The following is a 15930-nucleotide window of genomic DNA, read 5'->3' on the forward strand; positions in this document are numbered from 1 at the left end:
CGGCTGCCTTCGTCCCAGCCCCTCTGGGGACACAGAAATCCCCCACACCCCCGGTGTGGGTGCTGTTTTTGGTGCCAAGGAAGTTGGCCGCTCCGCTCTGTCCCCGGTCCCGGATGAGGTGCGCCGGGTGGGACCCCTGCCGCCTGCACAGCCCCGCCGGTGGCAGCTCCCAGCCGCTGTGCCTCAAGGAAAGGACGCGGTCACAGCACCTGCTAACCCCTAAATGAAGGGTGTGTGGCCACGGACCCAAAAAACAAGGGCTCTGTTAATTACCTTACCCTTTAAATAAAGCCACCTTTACATAACCAAAAGAGCACCAGCGCTCCTCGGCAAAGACGCTCCCACTAACTTCTGTGAATGGGCATACTCCGAATTTCCTCCTGAAAATAAAGATGTGCTAAGGTGGTGCAGCTCGCCACCAGCTCGAGTGGCAGCAGGCTGCCGTGTGTGTGTGTGCGTGCCCCATTGTGGGATCACGCCGAGCAGGAGCCAGGCGAAGTTTTCACAAGCAAGCCCGCCCCAGGAATGCTTTTCCCCCCTGCCTGTTTGGCACAGGGAGGGATCTGGTATTTTCCAAGCGCAACAGAGAGCAAGCAGGCTTTTCAGCTGGACTTTTGTAATGGCTAAGAATAGCAGTGAACTCCGAGCAGGACAGCGTGTTTATATCCGGGATGGGAGGAAACCCCACCAGAAGCGGGGCCATCAGTCAAACTTTCTCTTTAAGTGGCTGATGAAATTTTAGCAGACGGCTCCCCAGAGCTTTCCCCAGCGTGGGACGCCGTTCATTGTGGTGGGGTGGCGTTCATTTCCACCAGGGTTTTGAAGCCTGGGTACGCAGAGCCAGACTGCAGCGTCTCTGCCCGGGCACAGACACAAGCAGCAGCTCCAGAGGCGCTGGGGTACTGAAGCCCACCGGCGCCCAGCAGCTCTCAGGGAACAAAGTCACTGCTGCAGACGTGCTAAAAGGCAGAACTGGGACTTTCTGTGGCATAAATTGAGCACTCAAGGGTCTAACTGCTCTAAGTTGGTAACTTATGAAGAGCTTATAAAATCTCACTTCTAATCAAGGGATTTAATGCCACTATCTCGTAACAGTAACATGCACACCACACAGTACAAGAGACGTGCTCCATGGAATACATAATACATAGCTTCGTATACAGAGCTGTGATTTCCCATTTGCTTTCATAACCTGCCATGCTTGATGATACCAGAAAGCACAGAGAGAGCCTCATTCTGCCCTCGCTGTCTTTAGGAGAGCGCTAACACTGACAATCAGCTCTCATCTAGCATGGAAACCTAGAGCGTGAGTGGGATAAAACCCCTACATCCTTTCTTACCTATTTTCTTTCACACTTATCAAACCATTTTCCAGGAAGTGTAGTTAACACAGATTTGTCAAGTTTCCTTTACGAGGAGGTGATGCTGCTCCCACTTCTCCATGCTGGAAGAAAAGATGTATCAGATATTCACTTTCTTCTCTCATTCAGAAGTCTGAAAGAGACAAATAATGCTCACATCAGACACGGAGGAAGACCGCCTGTTCTTAACACGAAGACCTGCTGAAATACAGTCTTTTCCTTTCAATCCACGGTGTGAAACCTTACCTTGTAACTCAGCAGTCGTTGTCACAGACTGAAATAAGAATATTGTCTATTTCTAGGATCTCTGACCACCTATAAAGAAACTAACAGCAAATTGTAAGAATTCAGAAGGTAGGAGAACACACATTCACCACTTGTATTTTGGTCTTAAGTCAATACACGCATGCATGTGCATGGAGGGGAAGAGAATGAGGGAGAGAAGGGAATCCAGGGGTGGGAAGGTTTGTTCCAAAGCTGCTTTGACTCTTCCAAAAATATCTGGTCTAATGAGGAGCATTTCTCCCTCCTGCAAGCCCTGATTCTTTACCTAAAGTAGCCATGTCACAACTTCTGAAATGTAAAGCCAAATTGCTTCTCAGAAAAGCAAATCTGAATGATGGGATCATAGCTGAAGCACTCCAGCTATTTGGCTGTTTCCCTGTGTTCGAATCACAAGTTTTGTGCCAGCTATGGAAAAAGATTGTTAAAAAAAGGCTGGTAAAGCTAGAGACCTCGCAACTAATTACACGCAGTGCTCAAAAACCTTGCTCCGCTAATTGAGCAGAGCTCACTACTTCTGAAGTAGGAAGGTTTAGTCTCCACTCAGAGTAAAACATAAGGCAGGGTGTACACAGCAGCAGACACATCTGAACCGCTGCACTTCAAAGGGCTGAGCACCAATTGATCTGTTATTATCTGAAGATGGCAACAGCTCAAAGGCAGAGAGAAGCCGGGGAAGTTTTAAGTGTAAAGCTTAAACGTGGACTTCTGACGCGTTTGGCTTTGCGCTGACTGATTAGAGTAGAAGAATGCGGTAAATACAATTTAAAAGTTAAATTACCATATGGCCATAGCTAGAGGTAAATTTCAAAAGTAGAACATGTAAATAGTTTCTCGCTGTCTGAACAAATAATTTTACTTTTAAACTAAGCCACTTGGTAACTGGTACAATTGATTTTTGCTTGTAGTCAGTTACCGAATGGTTTTGCATTTCGTTTCAATAGCCCCAGGCTGCAACTCTGTATCTGCTATGCATATAATCTTTGGTATCTACTATGCATATAGTCTTTGGTTGGTACAGATTGTGTTCATTCTGTTAAAAGCAAAATAAAAAAAACAAACAAACAAAAAAAAAACAACCAACCAACCACAAAAACTAAACAAAAAAATGAGGCAGCCACCATGCTCTGCCAGCTATTAAAGGGCATTGCCATCTTAAATGAAATGAAGGAGTGCTGCAAAACCTGGCTCTGAGTTTGGCATTTAGTCCCCGCGTGCCATCTGTGCTGGAAGAGCCATGGCGAGACAGCAGCCCACGTGGGCCAGAGCCCCTCCGAGCAGTTCAGCGCAGGCATCTCTCTCTTTGGCCAAATAGGATTTGGACTTTGGAGTTCCCAGGAGTTTCAGCCTCTGCAACAGAGGCTGAAATCAAACACTGTGCTGGACTGAGCTAGAGCAATCCTAATTATGATCCTCTTTGCATGTTGCCATATTGATTTACTTCTGCGTCTATGCAGGCTACAGAAAGTTTGTCTTTGGCAGAGTCTTCCTAAAACCCAGTGAAAGCTCTTATGGCTTTGTTTTCCCTTTCAACTGCGGGCAAGTTCCAGAGGTATTGCAAGAAGTAGAGGAAAACTTCTTGCCCTTTGTACCCTGCAACTTTTGTTCTGGTCCTGTGATCCTTAGGAGACAAAGAGATCTAATATCCTCTGGATGACCTTTCATTTTCACAGGCATGCAGCACTGCAGTTCAGCCCACAAGCCCCTAATAAACCCGCTCTCCATGGCAGTCATGGAGTGTGCTAAATATTAGTACCAAAAATACAAAGCCCCGAGTTTTCACAAAGCAGTATCAACGAGAAGATAACGCATGACACAAACCACTTGGTGGAGCCACGTGGATGCACATTTCCCCTCGCTGACACAGATGGCGAGTAACAGAATCCTCCCTGACCCACTTTTGGATGCGTTTGTCACCTGCTTCACATGCTCGTGTAAAACGGGAGATTTCAAGCTGGAGAAAAGCTTACCATAGTTGTTACCGGATTAGCAGGAATCTCTTTTTCAGCTCATACAACAAATGCATTTTCTGCCTTTGAAGAGACCCAGTTTAAGCTTTAGTCTATGGGCAAGGCTGTACGGGGTCTTTAAACCCCCCAGCAGAAGCAACATCCTTCATTTGACAGAGGGAAGAGGCATGGGACAATCTGTTACAAAGTGACCTGGGCTTGTTATTTGCTATTTAAGGGTTGGGGACAATACAAAGGCGGCACAAGTCCCACTAAAGAGAATAGTGGGGCTCTTCATGAGCAGAGCACGAGCAGAATATGGCACAGGCTGCTGCAGTAGTCTACTCCAGTGGGTTCACTCATCGTCTAAGGATATTACTGCTTCCCCTAAGCATTTCTGTGTGCTGGATTTGGGGGTGTGGAGCCTTGCGTTGGAATGGGGAGTGGAGAGAGAAAGTATTTTTCTTTTCTGCTTCCTCTCGAAGCACTGCAGACATCTCCCAGAGCCAAAGACAGCTCTCAGTCTTGCCCTTGCCTGAAAGAGCAATTTTATAGCATAAGAGCAAGGGAGAAGTGCAGCCTATAGGGCCTGAGTCATGAGAGTTATCGCCTGTAACGTTCATCTATTTAATGCTGATTAAGTACAAAACGGCATAAGTTGAATTTTTATGTGCTTCACGGAAATCAGCTAATGACTCAGAACCACAAAAATGAAAAACAGAAAGCTCAGGATGGTCTCATTTTTGGCTGAGGGGATGAGGGAGTCAGATGACCCAACATTTCCTTCACTTACAGTGCACAGCCCCGGACTGCAATCTTGAGAATCAGTGAGAAGGCTGTTTCTCATCGCAAGCAGGTCAGGATGAGTGTGAGGTTGTTTAGTGGCAATCTTGATGGAGAGAAGTTGTTTTAAAAGGCCGGCTTTCCTGAGAAATGGGCATGAGTAACTCAGGTACCACAAGCTTCCTACTGTGCAAAGAGATGATTTACTGTGTAAATGGCCATGTGGCTGTGAGGTTGGGTGCTGAACTGCTGAGAGCATCGCAGTCAAAAGCAGCATAAGAAAAAGCTTTGGGCACAGCACCCAGAGCCATACTGCTACTGCACTGAGGCACTGCATTCCAAAGAAGGATCTGATTTTGGTGAGATGAAGGAGGGTTTTTTGGCTGTGGACTGAACTGACTCAGTTTAACTTGACTCTGTGCTCAGCCTTGAGAGCTGGCTGTACATCTCACAATGTAATTGCCTCCTAGAAGTTTGTATGTTGAAATAATTATGGAGTTTGAAGCCCCCAAGTTTGTCCCCTGTTCAGATTCAGCTGGTGTGTGTTTTCTGGGCATCTCTGAGCTGGAACTCAGTAGCAGTCCTCTCCTAAAACTAACTGATTTATACAAAAGATCTGGCATCCCTAGTTTCTATTGAATTGCAGTCACTGCATATGGCCTGATAAAATCAGATAGTCAGATAAAATCAGGAAATCTCTACATTTATTCTCTGATTACCAAGCAAGCTCAATTTCATCATGATGAAGTAGAAGCCAGTGGTTATAATTATCTCCCTCTTCTTTCATCTAGTTTTTAATATTTCGGTTTAAGATGGAAAAATTACAAATGAATACATCTGCACCACGTCCAGTCAAGATTTTCCTCTGTATAATAATAATATTCATCTCTCTACAATAACCAACAGCTGGAATAAATTTTTAGTAAAAATATTAAAAACTATATTGTAGAATAAGCCACATGGAGTCCCTGTAATTTGAGCAAGGTAAAAGTTTTCATAAAAGCTATTGAGAAAGGAGTATGGTTTTTTTTTTTTTCCAGGTGACTTTTTTGGATTTTAGTTTTACAAGCAGACACGCTTTTGCTTTACAGTGCTCAACTTTCTAGTGTTTACATTGAACAAACACTTGAGGTAAAAACGATTCATCAATCAGCCACTCTGGACGCTGCTTCTTCTCACTAGACCTCTACACTGAGGTGTACCGAGCTGCTCAAGCTGTGTTAAAGCAAAGTTTTCGGCTGCAGTTACAATGACCTAAACCAGTGCCGGTGCTAGGCTGGCTGGAAAGCTGTTTCGCAGCCCTGCCTTTCACCTGCAGACATCACCACGCACCAGCTGCTGTTCTTACAAAGTCTCTGAGAAGTTCACGGGCAGCCAATAGATCAGTTAAAATCGAAGCAGTAAAACTCCACACAGCTTCTCAAGGGAAACAATTTGGATCCCCAGTTCAGCGGCCAGTTGTAAAGGGCAGCATCAGGGGAAAGTGGAATGAGGAAAGAGGCAGATGGGAATTACGGGAGTAGCTTTTCAGTGCTCCCTTTTCTCTCCGCATTGTTTCCACAGACCATACACCTAAATGACCCTCAAACTGGAGGCAGGATAAATTGGACCCTCCCTAGAGATCCTTGCTTCTTCAGCACTCATCTGCACTCCTGTGAGCCTGCTGTGGACAGATAAAATATGTTGCAATGCTTGAGGAATTTTTAATAAAAATATTAAGGCCATTCTGAATGAAAGCGATTATCTACTTGTGAGAGCACCAGAGGGAATGGTAGAATGGTAGGCGCAGATGGCATCTAGGTCAGCAGGTCATCAAGATGCCAGCATATCTGTGCATTTTACCAGAACCTCCTTAAACTAAAGGCAGACTAAGCACAGAGCAAGACAGAGGACAGGCTATAAACCAGAGCCCTCAAGAAGTGATGAAAGGAAGAAAAGAACAGGCTTAGAGCCATAAACCACCCAGATAAGGAGGGAAAAGTAAATCCTAATCCAGGGGTGGAAGAGGATGAAGAAACAAAAGATCACTGCCAGCTCCTAAGAGCACAACAGCAGCACTTGGCTTCCAGTCCAAGAAGAACCCAGGAGACACGATGAGATGTCTACAGCTGCTGTCCCTTTCCCTCTGCACCACTGCAAGTAATCAGGGCCAGACCACCTGAATTCATACCTCTTGGTGCTTGGGAGCATGAAATTCTGTTTTGCATCAAGAAAAATCACCATTCTCCCCTCTATTGTCTCATGTAGAGCTTTGTTCCATCGTTATGGCTGTGTTATGGCAAAATGGGCTTGGAGAACACAAACCTGGCAAGGTTAGCCATGTCAACCACATCTACTAGTACTACTTACACTCCTTTTACCCAGCTGAGTGCAAACTTTTAGCTTGCCTGAAATGCTCTGGAGAGACAAACATGTGTCTTTTCTCAGTGTTCCCCATGATGAGTAGAAAAGTACAAGCTCAGGATTTCCAGCTCCTCCTGCTAGTAGGTACCATCGGGCTCCTTCCTCTCAGACGCTGGGAACAAGGCTCTCTCCGAGGAGATGAGTCTCTTGTGCTTTCTTATGCCCATCCCATGCTCTGCTCTCCTGCATCATTCCACTCCAGCTTTCTTCTCAGTTGGTAGGAATTTGTAACCTTTGAATGGATATTGTTAAACAATTTTTTTTAAAATTTCTGAGTTTTGCCTCATTTTGGAACTTACAAAGTTCCCCGTGGCTCCAGCCCACAGCCAAAAAAAAAAGTCATCTGCAGGTCAGCTGAAACACTCCAGGGTCCCTGCAATGGGGTTGGGAAGCTTTCTAGGCAGTATTCGCAGCCTGGAAGATGCAGAAATCAAAACCAGACACAGTCCGAGAGCATGCCCACTGTGCTCACTGCCACTAAGCTTGCTCAGCAACACCTCTCAGTGGTGTTTTCTGTCACCTCTGGTAGACCAAAAATTTCATTCCAGCCTGCTTAATGACGACTCATTTGTGCTTTGCTAATTTTTGGTTTGTCCACAGCAATGTAAAATGTCAATGTATGAAGCCCTCCGAGTGAGGGAAACATTACCCCTGCTCTTTTTCTTCCATCCCTGGGCCATGGCATCCAAGGAGTGTTAAGAGAAACCCCAGCACAGCCCAACTCTGAAGAAATGCCGCAGAGATCACTGCACACCTTGTGATTTGGGCCTGTTTCTAGTTATTTCTGTACTCCGTAGAGCAACAAGGGTGAGGAACGTGAAAATCCTAAAGACGGGGTTAGTCTTTGGCACGAGGCTGGCGTCTGCCACGGGAAATTAATCCACTCTGAGCTGCAGTGAGCTGAGCTGCTGAGTTTGTATTCGTGTCACCGAGACCGCTTACACTCACTGCTGCTCTGTGAACTCTTCTTAGTCAGCCCCGACAGTGGCTTACATCTTGATTAAAACAATAGCCTACGGATCACGATCCATTAAATAAGGAAAAACGACCCACCTAATGTCATTTTTATAAATCAGAAGTTCACCTTCCAAAATATTTTGGGGAGATGAATAAAGCGATAGTGGGGATTTTATTTTTTATTTTATTTTTTTTGGAGAAGGGGGATTAGAGGGTCCCAGGGCACTTTGTCACTGAAATACCACATCTGTCAGATAAATTGGCAGAGCCATTACATGTAGTTTCTAGAAAGAGTTCCTCATATGCTGAGGTCTTGGATACCTCACAAAAGATTTGCTCTCCGGTCAGTTGAAGCAAAATAATATTAGAGAGGAAAAGTAGTTCAGAGCCAGTTAACGTTTTTGATTTTCTGAATGTCACATTGTCCAAAATGTTAATGGGAAAATGAGGGCTCATAAGAGGCGACTTGACGGGAATCACATTTTAATTTCCTTTGCAAAATTTTGGAAGCTGCTCTCTCTCTCTCTCCAGTGGCCACCTTGCTGTTGCTGCCTTTTGGGGGCCCTCGTACCCACCCTATGAAGAACAGACATCCCAAGGCCCTTCCTTTCTTCTTTTGCAAGATGCAGTCAGAATCCCATTACATTTTTTAATTTGTTTAACTGGCTTCTAACTTCTCAGGCTCCCGTCATGCCATAAAACTGACTGATGAATGACAGGGCCCTGCTAGGTCTGCCTAGTGTGTAATACGAGCTCCCGGGGCTGGAAACAATAAAACACAATTTTCTGAGAAAGGGGGTTTTGTGAGAGACATGCTAGCCCTGACTTCACCACACCCTTTGATTTTGTCAGCAAGTTACGGCTGGGTTTCGTTGCAGTTTCTGTTATTACGAGTCCTCGGTTCTCAAAGGTAGGGAGGATATTCTGGGCAGCTCAAGGTCATTTAGGAAGAGAGCTGATGAGTGCCGTGCCGGAGCCTGGCTCTGCACGTACAGGAGCTGGTGTAAGAGTTGCATAATGACACGGCCACGGCTCACACTGAGCAGCCTGCAAGAGACAAGAATTTCAGATGAATCGGAAGGCAGTCCCTCCCCTCCCACAATGACCTCCTTGGCCAACCTGCTTGGAGCTGCCCTGAGCTGAAATTCCTCTTTATCTTTTCCCATTACACTTTCAAAGGACTGTGGCTTGAAAAGAACAAAGAAAGGCTGCCATTAGAGTCCGGCATTCAGCTATTATTGTCGCATGCTGGTTTGGAAACAAAGTAAAGAAATGTTAATGTAAGGTTTCAGCTGGCTGTGTTAATACAGTCAGGCTGTCCTGGAAGAAAGGCTTCCTCAAAACTCTGAACACTCTTTCTCTGGCTTTCTAGGCAGAACTGATCAGATCCCAATCCAGGCAGGCGAACAAGGCAAAGAAACGGGGGAAGAAAGGAAGCCTTTTTGTTCCATCATTCAACAAATCTGAAGCAGCAGAGGTGCAGGAGAGCTGGGAGCTCTGCCCAAGGCTACAGAGGAGCTTGGGCAGGGACAGAATCAGGAGCTGCAAACAGCTCTCCCCGACTGTGGGGCCATCTCCTACCTCTGGACTGGGAAGGGACACAGACTTCACTGGCTCTGTTCTGGTTCATGTTGGGACAAGCAGGCAGGAGTGAGAGATGTGGGCATCAGGCATCATCGTGCCGGTGCTGCTGGGACAAGCTTCAGTAAAAGCTGTTGTTGCAGCTCTTCACAGAGGCAGCTGTTCCTCTGCCCTATCCAAGCACCTCTAGAGAGCACGGCGAGGCTGGAACAAGGCTTTCCCCAACCTTCCTGAAGTTTTCCTGTGGACTTTTTCAGTCTTTGTACTCCTGAGATTTGGAGATAAGTGTGGGACAGGGCTTTGCTTGGGAGACAAAATCCTGTGCCCTCGGGCCACAGCTATCTGTAAATCAACCCTAGAGCAAAATCCCAAACGGGCAATAAGGTAGGATGCCACATCATTACAGCATCTTGCAGCAGGCTGTGCTGGTGTCAGAGCCAGAGAAGCAGGAACGCATATGCCCTTACCATGACAGCATAGGAGATTTTGTTTTGCTTTTGAATAAATGATTGATAGGGTAAAGGCAACTGGGGGAACAGGTCAAACAAAGCTAATGAAAAAAGTAAATCCAGTCGTCATCCTGTTATATCACTTGCTAATAGAGTGGTGTTTAGCAATAGCTTGTGTGTTGTAAGGCTTAAGGTTATCAGCAGAGTGACTGCAGAGAGCTGTTTAGAATTCATCCCACATCTGCAACCATAACCCAGCAATTTAGTCAAAAACATATACTCTCCATAGGTGCGTGGCATAGGCTATTACAATTATTAATACAGTAATAGTCATAATAAATTACGTATTGAGTGTATTTGTTATTCAGTGGAAAACTTAATTATAATATCCAAGCTGGCAGCAATTGATTTACTTTTTGTTATCTCTGAAATTGTATAATTAGTTCCCAAGTTACAACTCCTGTGAAATCTCTGCCTTGTAGGGGGTAGGAGATCTGGAGTTACAGCTGCAACCATTGCTCTTTCTGGCAAAGAGCGCTTTCCCTGGAGAATATTAATTTTTAACATAAAAATGAAAAATGAGTAAAATTGTGTTGTATAAAAAAGAGAATGCTCTGTATGAGCCTCTCATGGAGTCTGCCCTCATGTTGGAGGGATGTCCTTGGTAAAAGGAGCTCTCTAGTGTCCAGTTGCAATACTGCAGTTTGGAAAGATGATGCTGTGAGCACACAATCTAATAAAATAAATGTGCAAAGCAAATGGAAGGCCTACGTCTCTTGCTCGAGGTACTTAGTGCTAATGCATAACATGTAAAGTGCTACTTAAACATCACTATAACCCAAACCAACACTGTACTCAAAGGCTTTAAGGCACGAGGCAGAAGTCTCATTCGTTCCCACCTATCCTTCTCAATCTGTTTTTTTTACCTTTTTACTTCTGCTGCACTTCTGAAGTAGCTCCTGCTCGGTTTGTGGGGTGTGCACATCTGCCAACATCCAGGCCATGGCAAAAAGATTTACAAGTTTACTCTCCTCCTTTCCAAAGACAGCAGAAGTGCCTGCCATCTGGGGAGCCAAGGTCAGGTGCGAATAACAGCTTGAGGTAGAATATTTGGTACAAATGAATGCCTAATTGCAGCTGCTGACATTTAACGCATGCACCTGATAAGGCAAAATTGTCTCATGCCAGACAAAACAAGCCCTTGATCACTAATCATAAAAAGCACAGAAAGTATAAAAAAGATGAGTGGATAGTAGTTTACAAAGGTGGCTAGTCACTCTGTTTTTCTAAAATGAAGATCTTAATGCTTTAACTAGCAGTTATGCAGCAGGTTTGGCTGCATGCTACGATAATCAACACATTGCCTTTACACTGCTTTTAATGCTTGCGTTCTGCTTTTTCAACAGGTTAGTGATAAGCTCACTAACGTTGATAAAAATGAATTTAAAAGTGTATCTGGTCATCACTGGATATCACAGATGGGGGATAATGGCACAACAAATTGGCAAACTGAGATTATCTGCAAATATTATGAGAGACACTGGAAGCTCTTATAAAATACAACATCATTTTAACAGCGTTTTGCTTTTATGGCACCTCCCTTGTGGATACTCTGGTTTAATATTGCAAGTATGAAAAACGATGACACAGTTGAAGCTTTGCCACCAAAAAGTACCATCTTGTGCTTCCTAAACCCTGCTTCCACAGCAGGGCTTATTTTAGAGTAGAAAATAAATTAAGATATAATAATTAACTAAATGTGTTTCTAAGGCAAAAAGCCCCGCACAGGTCTAAGCTGCTCACCTTTAATCACTACAAACAAAATGATGGTGGATTCCCTGCAAGCTACTGCGAGCCAGCAGTTGAAACCTTTCACCTTTAGGTGTGTTCTCAGCAGTTTCTTCTTCTCCCTTTATTGGCCTCCATTATTGGTGTTCAGCGTACAGAGAAGCCATAGTTTTAGTAGCTGAAAAATACTTTCAAGAATAAAAGCCACAAACAACAAAGCATCCTGCCAGACTCCGTTCAGTCATGACGATATTCATTTTTCTTTTCCTCCACCCAGCATTTCAGCTGAGATTTAAAGTGATTACTCTTGCTAAATGCAAAGCCCATCACATGAAAAATCTGCAGCCCTTTTTCCTTTTTTTTTTTTTTTTTTTTTTAAAATTCTTTCAAACCTGCAGTCATGGTGGCAATAGTTTGACCATTCTTGTGGCTTTTTTTTCAAAATACAACAAAGTGCCGACATATTCTGAACAGAAAGCTAAAGTGTTTCTTGTTTTGTAATAAAGTTCTCTTAAAATATATATATATTTATATATATATATAAAAGTCCTCTGATGCTTAATCTCAAAAACACTCGTTCCTTTTTCATTGAGATTAGGATTAGATTTTCTTTTCAGATCTCCTGCATAATCTAGCACAGAGAACTTCACAAACTCCACAGCTAGGTTCAGTTTTATTTGCAGTATTGGCTCCTAGTACTCCACAGAGCCCTCACTCACCCCTGAATGAAAGGTTATTGTTGAATTCAAATGGACTGGAGCAGAACCTTATGGAAGACAGCAGGTCCTGGGGTACCACAACCAGTTGTCAGGGACAACCTGGTATTTTGCACTGTACACTTCAAAAACGATAAACCAGAAGATGTGTAAACTGTGTTCTAACAAGAAGAAAATCCATAATTCAGGACAGCACAGAAAGCACCTGGTTTCATGCTTCATTTCCATTTCTAAACATAGAAGAGGCTCACAGAAGCATCTGCTGAGCTTCTGAATGAGTTTGGATCAGCTGCGAGTTCCTGCATGCCAAAAGCAAGCCAAAGTCACACATGAAATCAGGCCAATCTCAGGGACACCAGGTCAGCCTACATCCCAAGCTGAGAGCAGAAGCACATACCTTTTGGTTTTTCATTTCTGCTATTCTTTCTCTCCCCTTATCGACAAGGATGGTCAGATTAGATGGAGCTTTGCAAGTGGAAAAAGATGTTGCTGTTCCATGAAGAGGTTCAGTTTAGTAAGGTAAAGAGTTAAAGCAAAACCTAAGACTCCAGGGTATCTCCAGCGAGTGCCTCAGATCACTGGATCTGGATTACAGCCTGAGGGCTACAACAACATCAGTGGAAACTCCAGAGAGCAGAGCAGATCTTCTGGAGTGCCACTGGCTGTACAGAAGAAAGGTCTTTATTTGCTTGGTTTGAAGGGCTCTCGAAAAGCAAAATTACTTGGAGCACAGAAATAATGAAAAGTGTCGCTCTTGCTCTCAGCTGCGGGATTTTATTCTCCCCAGTGGGGTGCAACATTTACCTCTGTCTTGGCTATCCAATGAAGGAAAAGACACAGTGAGTCTGCAGTCACATCTGATCTGCCACAGCCAGCACAAACCTGGCAAAGGTGATGGAATTTGTCATCCCCCAGGACTACAAAGGGCACGTGAACTTGTAGCCCCTGCCACCACCCGCACAGACACCCGCAGAGGCCACGCAGGGTCACAGCCCTTGAGTCTGAAGGGAACTGCTGCATGTACCAGCATGAGGCACGCTAACAAAACAGCAGCCAGTGCTGCTGCTGCTTTCTGCCATCACTACCACTGTGAGAAGCAGGCGGCTTGTGGACGTGGGGTGACACTGCCAACGCTGAAAGTATCCACATCCCCTTTTCAGAAACGCCCTGCAGATCTGTGCTGCCACAGAAACATAGCACAGAGGTGGTGAGACACCTCCAAGGAGGCTGTCACAGCCCAGGGACCAGCTCTAAAAAATCAGCAGTCACATCCCTGTGATGCTGCCCCTGACCTCACCATCCCATCTCACCAGGGTGACTCGGTGGAGGTTCGTAGTGCATGGGGGATCCACAGCTTCAGAGCTGGTTTGGTGTCCGATCTCAGCCCTGCTGCTGAGGCACAGCTGTCTTGCAGGGCCTCGCAAGGTGTCTCTGCCCAGAACTTCCCAAAGGTTCAGCTTCCAGAGCAGTAAATGTTTGCCGATCTGTAATATCTGCCTTTGCCCTACGTGGCGGCAGTATTTTCGAAATAGGATTTAAGCTCCTTTGAGGATATAATCCCAACAGGCAGTTATGCTAAGACCACCGAGCACATACCAGGCAAATAACACTAGTAAATTCTAAAACAAGTGCATATGTAACGTAATTTACACTTATCAGGAGGGCACTTCATAGAGCAGGAAAAATATGAATTGGTCTGCTAAGACCAGCATTTGGGGAAAACAAAAAGGTCTTGGAAGAACTGTAGATGCTTTCCCTTACCAGCAAGCTAGACATACCAGCACACCCTTTAAAGCTTCTGGTTGTTGATTTTCCTGTGCTCTCATATGGAGTTGCTAGGATGAGCACAGGAGTCATGCCTGAATCCCCGTAGTGCAGTGGCAGTGCAGGTTTCCTGCTGGAGGATGGTGGAGATGCCAAAAGGCAAAGAATCCGGCCTTGCTGCTGGTGTCAGTGCTGACAGCGAGCCACCCAGCTGCCTCAGCTGAAAATTAGTCTCTCTGTCTCTCCCGTCCTGATGAATATTGATGAACTTCACAGCATCAAACGAAGCAAAGGCAGGACAGCTGTTTGAAGGGACAAACACTTCAGCTCTGGATTGGAAAGAAAGGAACAGACGCAGACAGGGGAGTGGCTGCGATGAGCCAAGGCAGCCTTCTCCCTCATTTGTCAAACTGCGATTTACAGACACACTTCCATTCACCCTGTGGCTGCCATTTTCCACATCCTATGTCCACAAATCTCTCGTGCTAATTAGATAGGCAATATGTGGGCTGCCTCCTCTATAAAAAGCTGCTCTGAACTGGGATGCTTCCCAGCTCATTTTAATAAATCATGACTGTAATTAAATTCTTTTGCTGTATATTTCTGCAATAAAATCTGTATCATTCACTTTTTAGCCTTTTTTTTTTTTTTTTTTTTTTTTTTTTCTGGCCCGCCACCTATCATTTTGTCTTGCTTCTGAAGCTGCTTTTCCTGCCTGGTCATTTGAAGAGTACCATCTGCTTGGAACCACCAATCTAATTCTGCTTCTTCCTCCTTGTCCACACTTTCAGAGCCTTTCCTCATTCTGTCCATCCCCAAAGCCCCACTCATGCTTCCAGCCACTGCCCCTACCATCAGTGACTACTTCAACTCACCCAATTTTCAGCTCAACAAGGCCATCCCACTGCCTCAAGGGCCACTTTTACCAGCGTGCTAACAAGTGAACCTGACACAACCCCTTCCCAACCCCTTCCGTGCTGGCAGGAGATGGGGAGGAAGCCCTGAGCTGGGTGCTCACACTCCTTTGGGTTTGGGGAAGCAACAATTTGGCTTGAAATGATTACAGCCAGCATGCCAGCCAGCTGGCTGCAGCCACCTCAAAGCAAACACAACTGCCTGAAGCAAGGGTTGGTAATGTCAGTCATGATGGACAGGCAGTGTGCTGGCTAAGCAGCACATTTCATTATTCATTTTGCTAACTTACCTGAAAGAAATTGGCCAGAAGCAACAAAAAAAAGAACCTGCGATTAGAAATAATTCTCCATCTTTTCATGGGAGCAGCAGTTCTGAAGCCTCTGATGGCCAAAGCTCACACCACGTTGGCTGTAGCCCATGGCAGCTCAGCAGGGCAGGACTCAGGTGGACAAGGGAAGCTCACTGGGCCCAAGGCACCATCCTTCACTAGAGACCGTGCCATGAGGTATGGAAACCACAGCTCTCAGAGCTGTGCCTGTGGTGGTGCCTTGCCAGGACTCTCAGCCTCCTGCAGGCTGCACCTTTTAGCTACAGACTTGAGGGCCTGGACAGAAAGTAATTAGTAGTATCATTATTTTTTAGCCATCGAAGTAAGAATTTTGCATGGAGAGGATAATTTTCTAACCAGTTCTGTCAGCAGAGACCTTGAGGCAAACGGAAGCACAGACACTTACACACAGGGCCACTGACCAGAGCGAAGGCTGTGGGTACAGCTGGGAGGAGAACCCAAGAGCCTTCATCCTCAGCTTTAAATCTCACTCCACCACCAGCTTTCGCTTAATTTTAATATAGGTCCTGTCAATCCTAGTGCCTAGAGATAACAAGGCTGACCTCAGGAGCCACATTTTGGCTTAATGGAAAAAACCTAAATGACAAAGGAGACGTAAGTGAACTGAGAAGCTGGACAGGATCTGGGTCTGCT

The sequence above is a fragment of the Aythya marila genome (genome assembly GCF_965140915.1).
Source record: "Aythya marila genome assembly, chromosome: 1".
NCBI lineage: Eukaryota > Metazoa > Chordata > Aves > Anseriformes > Anatidae > Aythya > Aythya marila.